Source organism: Schistocerca serialis, chromosome 1 (genome assembly GCF_023864345.2).
Source record: "Schistocerca serialis cubense isolate TAMUIC-IGC-003099 chromosome 1, iqSchSeri2.2, whole genome shotgun sequence".
Classification (NCBI taxonomy): Eukaryota; Metazoa; Arthropoda; class Insecta; order Orthoptera; family Acrididae; genus Schistocerca; species Schistocerca serialis.
Genome location: NC_064638.1, coordinates 677,202,666 through 677,217,909, shown reverse-complemented (window position 1 = coordinate 677,217,909; position 15,244 = coordinate 677,202,666). Strand labels below are relative to the sequence as shown.

The 15,244-nt window shown below is 44.5% G+C and overlaps 1 protein-coding gene across 2 annotated transcripts in view; it reads right to left on the bottom strand.

Moving 5' to 3' along the window:
- Positions 1-14,833, bottom strand: part of LOC126480126 (ionotropic receptor 25a) — a 417,221-nt gene extending 402,388 nt beyond the window's left edge. For both annotated transcript variants that reach the window (XM_050103840.1, XM_050103842.1), the window contains exon 1: positions 14,682-14,833. The gene's annotated coding sequence lies outside the window, so the exon portion shown is untranslated. The remainder of the gene's footprint in view (positions 1-14,681) is intronic.
- Between the last annotated feature and the right edge of the window lie 411 nt (positions 14,834-15,244).

Here is a 15,244-nt window from a genome sequence, read left to right as displayed (position 1 = left end):
GTCATAACAGTCTTTGAATAAGTTTTGCTGGTCATATGTACGCTTCATCAATGACACAACAAAGTACCAGCTGCCCCGCATGCACCCAAGTACCTGCTGTCGCTAGACTTATATGGACCTGGCTGCAGTGCAATATCAACGCACCTTTTTGTGATGGAACGAACCGCTAGCATGAAGTATCTTATCAACACGGGTTCTGGCCTGTCATATTCCCGTAAGCCATGCTGAGGGACCACAGAACTGCTGAAACACTGTCTATTACAGGGGATAACAGTAGTAGTATAAAAACTCATGGCACACACCGCAGGGATTTGGACGTCAGGCAACACTCCACATTCCCTCGCATGTTCACTGTGGCTGATGTCAATGTGTCGATCCTGGGTGTCGATTATCTTCACCACTACAAGCTGATAGCTGACATCAGAAACGCCCAGCTGATTAACTCAGTGACTTGTTTGAAGATAGCCAGACAGTAGCAGTAGGCCACTTTCCTCAACATGAAACCAGTGAAGTACTCCAAACCATATCTTAACACTGTTGCCAAATTTCTGTAGCTCACTCGTCCAACTGTTGCACATTTGATGCAAGGGTAGTTAAACATTCGGCAGTTCATCACATTGCAACCACATCTGATCTACCCATCTCTTGCTGTCTGTGGTGACTTGTGACCAACTATAGAAATGCTGAGGCACTGTGTCTTACAGGGCTAACAATTTTAGTATAAAAACGTATGGCACAAACCACAGGGATCTGTAGGTCCGGCTACACTCCACATTAGCCCAGACAGTCACTGTTTCACTAAAGCCAAGGCTCAGTTCAAAGCCAGGTTGTGACGAGGCATCATTTGACCATCGAGAAGGCCATCGTCCTCTGCCTTGCACTTAATCCCCGAGACAGACAAATCGTGGCACCCGTATGGAGACTGCCTTTTAAATGCATGATGCATGAATGGTGACAGACTGGTGTCTAGTACTGCATGTGCAGGACTTCAGCCACTTCTTAGTGGGGTCCGTTATACACTTAGAAACGAACAAATGATTAAAGATGAAGGAATTATTCAAATGATGTACATACACAGACAAAAAAAGATTACAATTTCAGAAAAATGGTTCAAATGGCTCTGAGCACTATGGGACTTAACTTCTGAGGTCATCAGTCCCCTAGAACTTAGTACTACTTAAACCTAAGTAGCCTAAGGACATCACGCACATCTATGCCCGAGGCAGGATTCGAACCTGCGACCGTAGCGGTCGCGCGGTTCCAGACTGTAGCGCCTAGAACCGCTCGGCCACTCCGGCTGGCCAATTTCAGAAAAGACGGACGATTTATACGAGAGAAATAGCTTCACAAACTGAAGAAGCCAATAACATGTTGGTCCAGCTCTGGCCCATATGCAAGCAGTTATTCGGTTTGGCATTGATTGACAGAGTTGTTGGATGTCTTCTTGAGGGATATTGTGTCAAATTCTGTCCAATTGGCGCGTTAAATCATCGAAATCTTGAGATGGTTGAAGGGCCCTGCCCATAATGTTCTAACTGTTTACAATTGGGGAGAGATCCGGCGATCTTGCTGGCCAAGACAGGGTTTGGCAACAACGAAGGCGAGCACTACAAACTTTCGTCGTTTGTGGTCGGGCATTATCTTGCTGAAATGTACAACTAGAATGGCTTGCTATGAAAGGCAACAAAATGGTGCATAGGATATCGTCGACATACCGCTGTGCTATAAGGGCGTTATGGATGACAAACAAAGTGGTCCTGTTAGGAAAAGTAATAGTACTCCAGACCATCACTCCTAGTTGTTTGACCATAAGGTGAGTGACAATCAAGTTGGTAGTCTCCTCTGTCTCAGGCATCTCCAGATATGTATTCGCAGTTCATTGGGGTACAGTTCGAAGCGGGACTCATCACAGAAGACAACTGTAGTCCATTCAATGAGATTCCTGGCCAAAGATGCGTCCTGAGATGCCTCAAATAGTGGTGGGATACCAACCTGACTGTCACCCGCCATACAGCCTGACAACCAGGAGTGGTGATCTGATGTGTCATTTCTTTTCGTAGCAGACTACCTTTGGTGCTCATCCATGGCATCCTTACGTTATAGTGGCAAGCCATCTTGGGCTTACATTTCAGGAATATAATGCATGGTAAGAGTTTCTACTGCTTGCACTCGTGCTTGCTAAATTCTGTCTTGGCCAGCGAGGTCGCCAGATCTACCCCCCCCCCCCCCCCCCAACCCTCGTTTCAATTGAGGACGTTTGGGCAGGGCCCTGCAACCAGCTCAGCATCTTGATCATGTAATGCGTCAATTGGACAGAATTTGTCACAATATCCCTCAGGACGACATCCAACAACTCTGTCAATCAATGCTAATCAAAATATCTGCTTGCATATGGGCCAGATGTGGACCAACACGTTATTGGCATCTTCAATTTGTGAAGCTCTTTCTCCTGAATAAATCGTCCACCTTTTATCAAATTGTCATAATTTGCTTTTTATACTTGTACATCACATCTACCGATTTCCATTTGGATAATTCCTCTGTGGTGCGTTTATTTCTCAGAGTGTATTTAGCACAACTGGCTGCATGAAGACATTGACACAGATTCTTAAGGCACCTGCAGACATTCACACAAGAGCCATTGTCACACTGTTTGGATTGTCTGAAAGAATGTTCATGACATTCAGTCTTCGGAATGCAGCCCAGATCTGGCAGCATTTCCTGGATGGTGTCTTGTGAAGCTTACCATGGTGCTTTGCTTAACTTGATGACATTTGACCATTTGCGAAGTCGCCTGAGCTCCATTACCACCACCACCACCACCACCACCACCTGATAATCATATTGTAGCACCTAACTAAAGCCAGCATCGCTATTAACGCCTTGAAATCCATATTTGGACTCACTGAAATGAATTTTCCAGGTCATTTGATCACCCCTAGCAGATCCACGCCACTTCCATAGTGGTTCGAGTCCCGGCTGCAGCACAAATTTTAATTCACTCCTTCAGCTTCCAACGTTATCGTATAATGGCATGCATTCGAATGTGAAACAATCTGCCGTGAAGTTTATCGCGAAACTGGCTATCCTTTAAACGTAGCTGCAGGTAATGCGGAAAAAACAAATATCCAAAGGATGGATATGTCCAGTGGTTCCAGGTGGCATGCCAATGGCCTTGCCGCAATACTTACACAGGTTTCCGTCAGATCACTGAAGTTAAGCGGTGTCGGTTTTGGCTAGCACTTGGATGGATCACCATCTGGGTCTGGCGAGTGCTGTTGGCAAGCGTGGTGCACTCAGCTCTTGTGAGACCAACTAAGAAGTTATTTGACTGAGAAGTAGCAGCAGTACCGGTCACGACAACTGATGACGGCCAGGAGAGCGGTGTGTTGACCACGTGGCCGTCCGTATGCGCATCCGGTGACGTCGAAGGGCTGAGGGTGATACGGAGGCCGGTCGGTACCGTTGGGTCCTCACGGCCTGTTCGGAAGAAGCTTGTTCGTTTTGTTTGTGTCCGGTAGTATGTGTTGCAATCTCACAAACTTTTCAAGGGGGATGGTTTACTCTATGGGAGTATGATTTTTACACGTAGACCAGGAATCCAGCAAAAGAAGTTATTTTGACCACCTATTATCCAAAACTACTGCTTATACCATAGTTGTAGTTATCTTACGCCCATTTTCCCATTCTTGTTTGCTGTGGCACAAATATTCCTTTCCGCCCTTGCAAGATCACGCACACGAGAAAGAATTGCAGGGGAGCAGAGCACCTCCAACTTCTCGCAGTACAATAAATAACTTTCCAACCAGTTTACCACCCACATTAACAGCCGACGTAATTGTATACAAAAGCGTCACCGCATTGATGTTATATCTTGGTACTTCTAATTTCCAGGGTTCCTTCCATATGCATTTCCTCTTCAGATCCCAGCTGGTCAGAGTTGAAAACAAATGCCTTGCTAACCGATGGGATATCTTTGTTTATCTCATCCACAAATTTTCGGGCCGATTCCGCAGTTTGCCGTGCATGGTCAAGTTGACGCTTTATTTGATCTACACTGCAGCACCAAAGAAACTGTTACAGGTATGTATATTCAAATACAGAGATATGTAAACAGGCAGAATACGGGGTTGCGATCGACAACGCCTATATAAGACAACAAGTGTCTGGCGCAGTTGTTAGATTGGTTGCTGCTGCTACAATGGTAGGTTATCAAGATTTAAGTGAGTGAACGTAGCGTTATAGTCGGTGCACGAGTGATGGGACACAGCAATACCGATGTAGTGATGAAGTGGGGATTTTCCTGTACTACCATTTCACGAGTGTACCGTGAATATCAGGAATCCGGTAAAACATCAAATCTCCCACATCGCTGCTGCTGGGAAAAGATCCTACAAGAACGAGATTAATGACGATTGAAGAGAATCTTTCAACGTGACAGAAGTGCAGTCCTTCCGCAAATTGCTGCAGATTCTAATGGTCGGCCATCACCAAGTGTCAGCATGCGAACCATTCAACGAAACATCATCGATATGGGCCTTTGTAGCCGAAGGCCCACTCGTGTACCCTTGATGACTGCACGACAGAAAGCTTTACGTCTCGCCTGGACCCGTCAACAGCAACATTGGGTTGTTGATGACTGGAAACATGCCTAGTCGAACGACTCTCGTTTCAAATTGTACATAGTGGGGAGTGGATGGACGTGTACGGGTATGGCGACAACCTCATGAATTCACTGGCCATACAAGTCATCAGGTGACTGTTCAAGCTGGTGGAGGCTCTGTAATGTGTGGGGCATGTACAGTTGGATTGATATGGGACCTCTGACACGTCTATATACGACTCTGACAGGTGACACGTACGTAAGCATGCTGCTGTCTGATCACCTGCATCCATTCATGTCCATTGTGCATTCCGACGGATGCATGGTATCAGTTCCCTCCAGCGCTACTCCAGACATTAGTCGAGTCCATGTCAAGTCGTGTTGCGGCACTTCTGCGTGGTCGCGGAGGCCCTACACGATATTCGGCAGGTGTACCAGTTTCTTTGGCTCTTCAGTGTACGTCGCGCGCCATTTGATGTGCATACCGTAGCAGGTCACCGTAGCACATCCTGTAAATTGTAGTGAACGTCCTTGAAACGCGCAAACTTCAGTTTTTGCAATGCGTGTGCCTTGTTCTACCTTGAATATCCGTAGTTTTTCTGATGCACTACACGGCCAGATTGCTGCAAACGTATTAGAAATCTGTTCTTTTTTTTGCGATGCTTCTGATGATATTTCATGCACGTAATTATGTTCAGTGCCCGCTCCTTGGACAACGATTGTCCTTTACTACTTTCAGTAGAGGCTGGATTTGTGGCTCCCTGTATGATAAGGATGATGGACTACATGGCTCGAGACCTGTTTTAATATCACTTTCACTTGTTAAGCAGGTATTGTCATCATTATACTCCTCATGTGCATTGTCCGCACAGTCGAGCGTATACGATACCACACATTCCACTGACTCATATTGCAGAAACGCAAAATATTTAATATTTTATCTGACACTTATTTCTTGCTCTGCGAAATTCCTTGGGTTCCTTTCTGACGAGATGTCAACTTCAGCAACTGCTGTTATAGATATAATGCAAAGTTTGGTTTATTTATCGTTGCCATTGCTCTCCTTTAGCAACACCTCTAGCACTGTAGTGAGTTACTCGTCAACTAAGCAGTCCAGCTACACTCTATAGCCTCATGCTATGCTTACCACTGGAAACCTCCAGTCCCATTCCTTGTTGCCATTAGCAGCCAATGTTGTGGCTGCATGGTAGACAATATGTGGGGAGTCGAATGTCATAAATATCATTGGTCTACCTTGTGACATCGCGCTCAAGGGGTTCTTTGTAAGATGCTGAAGTCCGAGTCCTGGTGAACTACAGGGAAAGGAAGCTCCTACTAAGAAGATCACGTAAATTTAAGAGAAACGATGTTGCACAATGGATAACGTGTTACTGAAGGAAAACTACTTGGGGTTGGCCCAATTATACATAAAAGTACGGGTACCAGATCTCACATGTGTATATTAATGTAGGGGCTCATCTGGCTATAAAAGGAAAGTAAAGCTCGCTATAAGAATTTGATTTATCACCATAAGACATTGAACAAATTACCACCATAAGACAGTGAACAAATTATCACCATAAGACACTGAACAAATGATTTACCCACTCAATTAAGCACGTAAACAGTTAATAAATATATGAAAGGTTGTAGGTATGAACTATAGCCTTGGAACAAGTGGCTGGACAGAAAAAAAGCATAACACGAAACTGTAATGCGGATATAGACAGTTACTCGGAAAATGGTTAATGGTTTAAGGAAAACAAGTGAAAACACTAACAAAATCGCCAAAGGGTATGATGGTAGTAACTACGTGTCCGCGAACGTTAAAGCTGCGCAAATGAACCCTGATGTAAATTATCCAGCCACATGTTGCCCCTTTGCTCAGTGATTGCATCTATGGCCCATGCATACCATTCCTTAACGAATTGTGTGTGGAAGACGGTGGCAGTAATTGCTGGAAATTCTTAAAATGGTTCAAATGGCTCTGAGCACTATGGGACTCAACTGCTGAGGTCATTAGTCCCCTAGAACTTAGAACTAGTTAAACCTAACTAACCTAAGGACATCACAAACAGCCATGCCCGAGGCAGGATTCGAACCTGCGACCGTAGCGGTCTTGCGGTTCCATACTGCAGCGCCTTTAACCGCACGGCCACTTCGGCCGGCCTGGAAATTCTTAGTCCAGCCTTGTCCTCTGAACTCAGCTCTAACACAGGGACATCTGAACATCTCTAAGTGGCTGCCTAAAGTGAAGTGTACTCCCGATTTACCTGGAACAAGTGTGTACTCATTTATCTCCTCACAGCAAGCGCCCTCTGACTTTTACTGTCCGAAACTGGGCTGGATCTGCCAGTGTAGGAGTGTTGCAGGCCCATTACAGCAGACCTTGCAAGTTCTGACCAATAACAGCACTATAAATAAGTTTAAAAAATTCTTACTCGCAGAGATTTTATCACAGTCAACCAATAGTGGTCTGTCATGGGAAGGAAGGCAGAAAATGTTTCCCACTTCGTGGATGATTTCTAGCCACGACCAACCAAAAGGCTTGCATGAAGACGTGTTTGGGAAAGTACACCTTCTTCAGAAATGATTACTGTGAGCCAATCAAAGTCCCTGTTACTTGAATTTAAAAGGATATTCCTTCGCAGCATGGCCATGAACAGTGGCCCCTCCCGCGGCCTCAAGTTCTAAGTGCTACATCTGGCTTTTCAGATTTTATTCTCTCCAGAAGGGATTTCTCATAGTGTCTTATGCAATGCAGATTTTACGAAACGCAGGCCGTCCTCTGCACACCTGCAGGGCGAAGACGGGATGCAGTGAATATTCTGTATCCTTTACCTGCTTTGGGTGGAGGGGGGGGGGGGGGGGGCTGACTACAGCGATGAACAAGTACCAGTACCAAGTACATGACTCCCCACTCCTTCTCAGCTAACTTCGATATCATGAGCCGGCTGAGAAAGCTCCCAAGGCTGCCGAAAATAACATGACGCGCTTACCATAACAAGAAGAAAGGAAAACAAGACGTAATTAGCTGTGCAATCATTGGCAGTATTGAATGTTATGTGCAGTTATCACACAGCGATAAAGAATCGACTGTACTGACTGTTGTGATGTGCATATTGCTTTATAAAATAGGTCGTAGGACAGTTTGGGCATAGAACGCCTTGTAACAACTGTTAATACATTTATCCCATTGTGAGACAAGACGGTCATTGCCTTCACGTAAAAATTTTCGATGTTGCCTTTGGAAACGTGATTGAACCCAAGCGTGCACCTCTCGTCTGAAGCAGACAGACAACCACGAATGTCTTTCTCCAGGGCTCCAAAAAGATGGGAATAACATGGGCAGATATCGGGACTGTATGGAAGATGTATAAGGGATTCCCAGCATAACTTCAGCAGCATACGCTAAACAATCTTGACAGCATGCGTATCTAAACTGAAGGAATCACTTCGTGGCATCGGCTTCGCAACTACTGGGATTCCGATTAACAGACTGCTCCACTCGAACTATCAACTGGCGGTGCCAAGGGTATCCTAAGAGTTCCACATCTCTGGAACGGTTTATACACAATACTAATGACTACTTTGAAGGACAGTAAATCTTTGAAACCTGTTTATTTTGTAAAGTTGTAAATAAGTAGTTGGTACCATTAAAGCTGCAACCCTCGTATTCGGCCTAATAAAAAAATCAATTGAAAACAGTCTGCTGCCGTCGCTCAGTATTGTTTCAGGTACTAGGACATCATGACTAGAAATCGGAGCAACAAACATGGTACACTCCTGCGATGGAAAATGCGACTGAGCCAGTAAAGAATGATAAGATGTCATCTTCTTCAGGAGCAAAGTCATTTCATGTTCCACGTAACACACTGAAAAGAAGAGTTATAGCAAAGATTTGAGATGAGGTCAGTTGTAAAAATATTATAGGAGGCTTAAAACGCGAAATCTTTGATGATATTTTTGAAATGGGAAGGCGATTTTATGGACTTACAGTGAACGGTCTGCGGAGATAGCTGACAGAGTGGTACAAAATAGCACATCGTTTTAACAAAGAGTCGCAGGAGGCAGGCAGGCAGCACCGTAATATTAGTCTTACGAATCCTACCTAGATGACTAGAGAATAAGCTCTTAACAACGTACCCATGTTTTTCGATATCCTTAAAATAGTGCAAGAAAAGCAATTTCACTCTGGTCGGCACGTTTCTAATGTACACTGACGGAAAAAATCACAACACCAAGGAGGAACTGTGCGACATAAACGACAGTTTATGACTATTCAAATTTCGTTCCAGTCGCCTAAGAGTGGCCCCAATAGCGCCACTTTGAGGATGCAAATCAGGTATGCTTTAAATACACGCTGTAAGGGTCGTGTGCATTAGTTGCCTCTGAGATTGGATGTGGTGAGTTGATGTTAGTCAAGGTTTTTCAAGGGGACAAAGACGCCATTATCAGCAAATGGTTCAAATGGCTCTAAGCACTATGGGACTTAACATCTGAGGTCATCAGTCCCCTAGACCTAGAACTACTTAAACCTAACTAAACTAAGGACTTCACACATGTCCACGCCCGAGGCAGGATTCGAATCTGCGACCGTAGCAGCAGCGCGGTTCCCGACTGAAGCGCCTAGAACCGCTCGGCCACAGCGGCCGGCCATTATCAACACCTCACAGAGTTTAAAATATGTCGTGTAACAGAGCTACATGAAGCGAGATTTTCCTTCTGCGATAATGCAGACAGACTTGGCAGGAATGTAGCCACTGCACGCTATTGCTGGCAGTGGTTGTCACGAGACAGTACGGTCGCAAGAAGACCAGACTCCGGATGCCAATGGGGCACTACCAAAAGGGAAGAGCATCGTGTTTGGCTTATGGCTCTGTCGCATCTTACTGCATATGCAGCAGGAATTTGAGCAGCACTTGGCAACACAGTGACGCAAGAACTGTTACAAATCGGTTACTTCAAGGACAACTTCGAACCAAACGCCCTGCAGCGTGCATTCCACTGGCCCCAAACCACCGCCATCTGCGACTTCAGTGGTGTCAAGCGAAAGCTCATTGGAGGGCAGTTTGGAGTTCTTTCATCTTTTCTGATGGAAGCTGGTTCTGCCCTCGTGCCAGTGATGGCTATGTGTGGGCTGGGAGGAGGTCAGTTGAGGACCTCACCCAACCTGTCTGCATGCTAGACACACTAGACCTACACCTGGAGTTATGGTCTGGTGTGCGATTTCATATGGCAGCAGGAGACTAGGCATTAGACCTGTTGTGCTGTCATTTAAAAAAAATCAAATGGCTCTAAGCACTATGGGACTTAACATCTGAGGTCATCAGTCCCCTAGAACTTAGAACTACTTAAACCTAACTAACCTAAGGACATCACACACATCCATGCCCGAGGCAGGATTCCAACCTGCGACAGTATCCGTTGCGCGGTTCCGGACTGAAGCGCCTAGAACCGCTCGGCCACCGCGGCCGGCTGCTGTCATTCATATATAGCATTTCAGAGATTGTCTTCCAACTGGATAACGCTCCCCCACATACCGCTGTTGTAACCCAACATGCTCTACAGAACGTCGACATGTTGCCTTGGCCTGCTCGATCACTAGATCAGTCTCCAATTGAGCACATATTGGACGTCATTGGACGAAATCTCCAGCACCATTCACAAAAAGCATTAACCGTCCCTGTATCGACCGAGCAAATGCAACAAGCATGGAACTCCGCCCCACAAACTGACTTCTGGCACCTGCACAACACAATACATGTACATTTACAAGTTTGCATTCAACATTCTAGCTGTTACGCCGGTTGATAATGTACCAGCTCTTCACATTTGCAATGTCTTATGTTGCGCTTACATTAACCTGTGAGCGTTCAGTGTTAGTCACTTAACTACTGTACCTATAGAAATTTATTCTCGAAATTTTATTACTCTACATTAATAATTTTTTGGTGTTGCAATTTTTTTTTTCATCAGTGTAGATTAAAAACACTGACAGTTCAGTGCAAGAACAGCAAAGTGTTTGCACTTAAAGGAAGTCGCGAAGCTGGTGGCGTTACTTCAGCTGAAAGACGGTTGACACCCACTCTATAAATATGTATGTCCGCACTGTCCGCTTTACTTCGTTAGATTGTCGTTAAGTGATGTAACAAGCTATTTTGAAACACAAAAATCCTTTAGTCGATAGGTGGCCGAAGAAATCGGCACTGAGCCTTATTTAAGATGGAATCTACAAATAAAATGTTTGAATTCGAGGGTGACTATAAAGAATAACTTGGCGTAAACGTCTGTTTCTCCTTATATGACAAAGTGATTCATTTAGTGGGAGAAGATTCAAGCAGTTGAAGGCAAATGCAAGGGTGTCTGGTTTTCTGTGTCATGAGAATGACCTACGAAAATATAAGTCTACAAGCTTACGCCGTCCTTGTTACTGAAGGTATAATCTTCTAGGTTGTCAGCCGCGTCATCTTCCTCATCAGATTTCTTCTTCACAAGTCGACTAACTAACAACAGAAACCAGAAGAGTCCTGAAGACGGTCCCAGCTGACGCTGAAACGTTGACCTGTGAGCAAGAAATTTTAAGAGGAGCAGGAAGCTACCTAGCAACCTAGAAGATTTTACCTTCGATGCAAGAACATCACAGACTTTTCTGTATGGCTAGAAGACGCTGCCTGATGCAGGAGGAGAAATTTCTTCCGTATTCCTGAAGTGCACTGATGCTTTAGGACTTTGCTCGGAGCTGTCAGGTACCGCCCAGCAAAAACTGAAATTCTGGATGTGTAATTTCCATTCCTGCGAAAATAGTTAGTATATAATTCTCAGAATTCTCTTTACAATGCCTCTCTCAGTTTCAAACGGAAGGATAAGCTATTCAAAGTTAAATATGATTGAAAACTACCCCAGAACTTGCATAAGCCCTTAGTCCCACAGCTAAGCAGCTAAATTGTGATTTTTTACTGGAATGAAAGGAGAAAATGTGCCACCAGATTCTTAGGTAGTACGACATATTGAAGTCGAGGAGGTAGGTGCAACAGTTTTTTTCAATAAAACGTTCGAAATTTTAAGGTGTTTCATACGATAAAAGCCGTTCTTAATGTTTACCATTCGTGTTTACTTGAGTGTGGTTTTGGAAACCTGTTCAGTTCTCATAATTATTTGTCGTAAGATCCAGTTGGTAATTCCAGAGTTACTGTGTGGTTCGGAATCTCAGGTGGTGAGCGTCAGACTACAAATCCAGAGGTTTGGGTTTCAGTTCTCGGGCGGTCCCGGTATTTCATTCTGGGACTTATTGCTTCTTTCGTCTCTGGTAATCACTTGATTACGTGGAACGTGCCGTCTCGCACCATGATTTTGAGCCCATCTCAGTTGTAGGTCCCCTTATAACAGTCTGTATGTGTCAGTTCAAAGATCGGCGGAACGCAAGGGCATACCATCTGTAACAGGGCCCTACGAAGTAAACAAATAAACTTATAAATGAACCTTCAGGTTAAGTATAACTTCCCTGAGAATTATTTTTGTTCTTGCTGGAGACATTCAGATTTACATTTCCCATGGCTTTTCTAAATCAGTGAAGGGCAATGCCGGGATGTTTCCTTGCGAGTTTGGCTTCCCTCATCAACGATCTCTTCGTCGATGCAACGCCGAACACTAATCTTCTTTCGTTGTACTTGCCAGCACCAGTTGTTGGCGTAGTATACGCGATGCCACGGTTTCGAAGGAAGCTGAGTTTGTGTTTTCTTTTTTTAGACCTAAAATTTTACGGCACCTTTGTCGAATAAGGGTAAAGTTCGAAAGGTCGTTGGAATACCTTTAATCTTCGAATTTCGCTTCCGAATTATTGCTAGTCGCGTAGGTGTGGATATAAAATTGGCAGAAATGTGACTACTATACCCTGGCATGGAAGGTGAGTACCAGTCAACATTATTATTATTATTTTTATTATTGTTTGTTGAATTCTCATAAACTGTCAATTTTTAATACGTCTCTTCTGTTGTTCATGTTTTTTATAACTGTCTCGCTAAACTGATGAACCAACTTCTGACAAGTTGCAGTTCATCTACATTATCCACCTAAAAACCTTAAAATAATAATTTAAATTTGTTTCTGTTAAAGCATGAGTATCCTGAAGAGGTGCATATGCTCAGTATACGGGTATGTTTGTTACTAAGGAAGGGCCAGCACAAAAATGATCAAAAGTGTATTTTCTTATTATGTTACCGACGTCACACCTTAGGAGGAAGAGAACATTACTTTCCTCGTAAGGCAAGAGTCGAATACATTAATGGCCTAAGTCGCCAGTACCTGTTTAACCGAACGCCTTCATTAGGATAATCGTACATCCGTTTTCCGCAGCCCCTCCTAATGTTTCAACGAATCATGGTTCAAATCGACATTGCTTGCCAAAAGTGATGGCACTCAGGCTTAAGAAACTGACTCGCGGTCAGAAGGAACGAGCGAAATATCCTCGTTGGTCTTCCACATTTAGTTTTACATCGTTCCTCCAAATCACTTTGGACGAATGTCTTGCCGGTTCATCCAAACAGGTCATAGTTTCCTGTTGCGTTCCTACATTAGCTGGCCAAGTGTTCCCTCTGTCACTGTCGACGAGGTGTTAAATGCCAATCTGTATTCTTTCCTCTAGTCTTATAACCTCCGAATATTTCAAGTCAAGAAGTGAGCAGTTAAATAGATTGACTCTTGGGGCAATAGAGAAGTCGAGTTGTAAAAATCGTTCAAGGAAATTGTAAGGAGAGTCACAAAAGCAGCAAAGTGTGAGCTTTGGTATACATATTAGGATGGGCTTGACGATGTCTTTGAGGTATAGGAGTCAGGTTGGTCTAAGAAGTAACTTAAGAGGAAGGAAGAAGAAAGCTCAGCGTTGTTGAATTGGTAAAAGAGATACAGTTTGGTGGGTGTACGCAAGGAACCGCAGCCTTGAAAATGGTAAAAGCGTGAAGTAAACGGTCATGTGATGTGTGTGTGTGTTCTGTGCACCGCCGACTTCAGTCATATGGTACCGTGAATCTGAAGACGGCCGGCATAAAGGTCGAAACCGGTCATCATTTTTAAATAAATCAATATTTGCGATGTTGGCTTTCATTAAGTGATGAGTCGCCATTATAGAACTGTGTAACACATTGAAGTGGACAAGAAGCGGAGTTACTTTCAGGGGAGCAGGAAATCATATAGTTCACGGACACATACAACGTTAGTAAAATACGAGAGATGTGCCAATTTCTGATCAGAAGTACATGATTTTTCGTCTTTTTTAACGTCGTGCAGAGAAACTGGTACACAGCTGATAGCTTAATTAGCTATCGGATATATTTCTAACCAACAGCCACGCTTATATTTACTGTCATTTCTGTCTATGCTTTGCGTGTATGAGAAGTTATGCAGTAGTTCATACTGCACACTAGAGCGTTAAGTCTTTCTGTAGCTGGCTGGCTGAGCCAGTTCCAAGATGGAAAAGAAGTTCAAATGGTTCAAATGCCTCTGAGCACTATGGGACTTAACATCTGAGGTCATCAGTCCCCTAGAACTGAGAACTACTTAAACCTAACTAACCTACGGACATCACACACATCCATGCCCGAAGCAGGAATCGAACCTGCGACCGTAGCGGTCGCGCGGTTCCAGACTGAAGTGCCTAGAACCGCTCGGCCACTCCCGCCGGCTGGTAAAGAGGAAAGGGTATTCCACCTACAATACGACCGTTAGCGGTAAAAACTTCGGATTAAGAACCGCTTTCTTCATTACAGCTGATTACATAATCTAAGACTAACTGGTTGATCGGTCAACATGTACAGAAGGAATTCACTTAGAATTCTGTTGTCTGATAAAACGTTCTGACTGCTCTTAACATAATAACTATCTTATAGGTTGTATAGAAAGAGTGACTAAACAAATAGCTGCAGACGTTTTTCAGTTTCAGTAGCCGGTTCTAGGGAGCCAGAGTTCCAATTCATAGTCTTCTTTCCTTCCTTTAACTTCGATCTCTCCTACATTTAGGAGTAGTCAGTGACCGTTGATGTAGAGCTATTCGACTGCTTTCCTCTGACAGTAAATCACTTACCTTAGCGTGCAACGCCGTCCTGGCGAGGAGGCGTGCGGGCCGACTTCGCCTGCAGGAAGCTCGCACGCGGCCCTGCCTTCACCTTCCTCGGTGGGCCGGCCGTGGTCAGCTGCCGGCCGGACGAGCTCGCTTATCGATGAACTGTCTTGGCGGCGCGCGCGTCACGAAATGGGACGCGACCAGTGTGTGCAGCTCCCGAAGCACAACAAACCGGTGATCGATGGCAACGCCAGCTCGCTAAAACGGTGGGCGGTTGATAAATGTCACGTTTCTACTTCAGCCGTCACATGCCATATGGAGCGCTGTTTTGTCGGTCTCATTTACTGCAACTGATGGCGCGGAACCACATACTGTACAAAAAAAGTAAAAAAGCGATTTGATTGCTTTTAATGACTCTTTACAGTCTCAGACATTTAGTATGTACATCATATACATCATTCAGTGTCCGTCTTACGTCAAGAGCATGTTGTTGTTGTTGTGGTCTTCAGTCCAGAGAATGGTTTGATGCAGCTCTCCATGCTACTCTATCCTGTGCAAGCCTCTTCATCTCCCAATACCTACTG